We start from the raw sequence: 3,641 nt of genomic DNA, 5'->3' as shown, positions 1-3,641 counted from the left end.
GTCGGCTGCGTCGGCGTTTTCAAGCGTGAGATAACAGGTGAGGCACGTTTTCAAGCGAAGCTTGTTGAATGACATGTTGTTGGTCTTGTTCGGTCATTTTTTTCAGAAAACGGTTACACCTGTGCGAATAAGACACCATGCAACAAACATAGAAAGATGCACACACACACGTTGCGCTACGTGTGTGCGAGTTTGTTTCTTACGTGTCGCCTCATTCACGCAGTTGTAACCTTTTTCTGTAGCTTGTAAAGACGGGGAGGTTCGCTAAAAAGAAAGTTTGCGGCTCTATGCGGCGGCTATACGGGAACATTGTGCAACGTATGCAGTATAGCATAGGCGGCACGGCGTCAAGCCGAGGCGACGCGTGCTGCGTCTGCCACGGACGCGAGCATCTGTACCTTTCATCAGTGAAAGCTGGCACTGTTGATAATTCCAAAAATCACAAATTACTTGTTTTCTAGTTGGTGCCTTCTCTTTTCTTCCACGTTCTACCAATTTATGCGTTTGAAAGAGTTGTTTAAGTTTCCCCATGCTACAAGCTTTGTAACTTGTACCAACTGCACATATATGCAGATTTTCTGAGCGTCGCTTCAAATAGTGACTGTGACATGACTGCAGAAGCTGCACTGCAAGGTGCGGATGAGCTTCAGTTTGTGTTATTTTAAGCCTCTTACTGACACATTGTCGTAATTTCATTTCTTCAGGACCTGCGGTAGAGGCTTCAAAAAGCGGCTCCCACACATTGAGGTGCCCCGATGAACAGGGTGCGTTCAGTGTCGCGATTTCTTTTTTTTTTACCCAAATTGACTGTTGACCAAACCTCTGCAGGTGGCAGCTTCCTTGTAGCTGGTGAAAGAATTTCTGCTGACTTCGTCTTGCCGGAGAAAACCTTAACCAGTCGTTCATCTGTCACAAAAGGAACTTGTGTGACCGGTAAGTTGTATGTTCACTTCAACACCAGAGTGGATTGATATTTAGACTTCCGCAGGCCGCTCGCAAGGTTGTTCCGACAGCACTGTCCGAGGCACTGAACAAGCTTCACAAGACCCTCCAGAAGATGTCTTCGCCAACAGCTCCACGTCTGAGTGCCCTAGAGAAAATGGTGACTATGCTTTTATTGCAGCTGTTTTTAATGTGCTATTTTATGTTTAGGACATTCTGAGGAAACTATCCTCAAAAGGACACTACGTGCGCACTTACAAAATGTAAGGGTGGGCTCTCAGTGATTTTCATTTTTTTTGTGCATTGTCAACATTGTGAATGGTTTGTTTTTAGGTAGTGGAATCGAAAACTTTGCACCACAGAAAGTTGTGCACCTTGGGTCTGAAAGAGCGAGGAAAGTGCTCGTATGGGATTAGTTGTTCTTCGCTTTTACATCCGTTTTTTTGTTTATTGCAGTGCGTTCCTGTGTGCCAGCGACAATGTCTCCATCAATGAAGTACAAGCAAACCATTAAACATCTGCAAGCCAAAGTAGCAGCACAGCGGAAAACTATCAAAAGACTGCGGAGACAGCCTCACCAAACTAACCACTCATTCGTTGCATACATTGTTTTGGTTACCCGCTATGAGGAGTAGGGACACTGTGTATTCGCTCGAAGTGATTTGCATAACCTTAAAAAGAATGTTGGGTATCCTGTCTGTATTTTTGTAGCAAATGCGGGCGAACTGTACACTTTACTGTGGGTCGCTTGGTCACTGTGTATGCTTTATCTCTCCAGCTCAAGTAATATATCGATAACAAAACCGCTTGTTGAAATGTCTTCGAGCGGGTAAGGAACACAGTATGAAGTGGGCACAGTTCACGTTATCACGCTTTTTGTATTTTAGCTTCTCATCAACCTCCTCATCTCGCCCATCAAAATTTTCAAAAGAATACCCAAACTTGTAGCGTTTGATGGGGCTGCAGACGCTGCCATTTTATTTTTATATAGCTTGTGAGTGATAACGTACGATGTAGAGCCTTTGTGAAAAATAATGAGCCAAAGTGGTTTCTTTCTGCTATTTATTAGCCCTGTAATACCGCTCTCGTAACACCAATTAAGGTCCACAATTCTTGATAAGTGATGACTACAATCTATTTTAGCTCGCAAGCGTCACAACAACACCCAGACGCAAATCACTTGGGATCTTAAGTTTTTGATGATAAGAAGAGCCACAAGACCTGCCAGTGTTGTAGCATAAAGTTTGTCTTTCACGTAGTGAGCAAGCTGCAAATCCCTACCTTTCTGAGGACAAGCAGACATCAAGTCTGCTTTTTTTTTCATTTTGGGCTAGCTGTTCTTAAGCACAGCCAGCACACTGCAGCTTTGCCTTTCTGCTATATTGTGTCGTGTGGTTTCTGTGCACTCTTTTTTTCTATGCATTATTTTGGTTAATCCCAGGCGTAATTCGCGACTTCATTGCTGTGTATATGTCACTTCTTCCTTCTTCTTCAGCATTGGGCGCTGTGTTTTTGCCATAGATCCTTACTTACCCACGGGCCCGGTGTGTCATACTTCACCAGTTTCTCGGCTTCTGCCAACTCTAGCGATGTGTGCGTTGTCTGTGTTCTCTCTGTATTTGTTACAATATTTGTTACAATTTATCTGTAAGGCGAGATGCATTTGTTGTCTACCTTTGTCATATTGTGCTTTTTATATTCTCAGTATCTACCTTGCCTTTGAATAAAACATTGCGGATACTCTGTCTCTTTGACTGATATATACATTGATCACTTGTTCCAAAAGAACAAGTGATCAACAAGTGAACAAAAGAACAAGCGCGATGAATAAAATCGTAGTGAATTATCACTACCTGCATCTCTCTTTATTATAACCTAATCGAAATAAAAATAAAAAAATAAAAATAAAAATTCGAAATTTGCGCCAGTGAAACCGAAACAGGAAGCGCACGCCACTTGCTCTCACCAACCACCAGGTGTGCTAGGGTCGATTGGGCCGCTGGGATCTACGGGAGTGTCCACTCTTCACCTTTCTTTATTTGTCTATGCTGCAGTGGCTTGTAGCTTTCCTTTTGGCCATGGACCCAAGGTTTTTGCAATTGATGGAGGTCGCTTATCCAAAGAATTGAGTTTTTGAAAAAGGTTCTTTCGAGGTACGTCATGAATTTTACAATGCAGAAGAATATGCTCCACGTCTTCTTGAGCTTCTCCACATGAGCAGGTGGGACTGCCAGCTCTCCTTATTCTATACAGGAAAGCCTTCGTGTAGGCTGTACCAAATCGAAGCCTATGGAAGACTGTTTCTACCGATCGGCTAACCTTTAACGGAATATTCAATTCTATACCGGGATCAATGTTATACAACAGAGAGTTTTGCGCACCATTTTCGAACCAGCTTTCCTTAGACAGTTGACAGCTCATCTTATTTATAAGACAACGGGCATCGCTCATCGATAGAGGTAGCAGTGATATATTATTTTCTTCGTGTGCTGCACGTGCAATGTGATCAGCTATGTCGTTTCCTGTGATTTCACAGTGGCTTGGCACTGCTTTTGCTATAGCGTACGTCCTCTGTATTTCATATGCGAGCTCACTGCGTTTGTTTCTCAAGCTGATTCTTTTTAAAGAAACTAATGAGGACTGTGAGTCACTGATAACTACCCATCGAAGTGAACCTGGCTCTAAACATATGAAGCGTA

The 3,641-nt window shown here is 43.1% G+C and overlaps 1 long non-coding RNA gene across 1 annotated transcript; it reads left to right on the top strand.

Annotated features, from left to right (window-relative positions):
* The first annotated feature begins 265 nt into the window (after positions 1-265).
* On the top strand, positions 266-1,979 carry LOC142817341 (uncharacterized). The gene is made up of 4 exons (XR_012895181.1): positions 266-764; positions 829-933; positions 989-1,102; positions 1,399-1,979. It is a non-coding gene; the product is annotated as an uncharacterized LOC142817341 (long non-coding RNA).
* The last annotated feature ends 1,662 nt before the right edge of the window (positions 1,980-3,641 follow it).

The sequence above is a fragment of the Rhipicephalus microplus genome, chromosome 5, assembly GCF_043290135.1.
Source record: "Rhipicephalus microplus isolate Deutch F79 chromosome 5, USDA_Rmic, whole genome shotgun sequence".
In the NCBI taxonomy this organism is placed as follows: Eukaryota; Metazoa; Arthropoda; class Arachnida; order Ixodida; family Ixodidae; genus Rhipicephalus; species Rhipicephalus microplus.
Note: the sequence above shows the minus strand (reverse complement) of the source record. Positions and strands in the feature narration are given on the sequence as shown.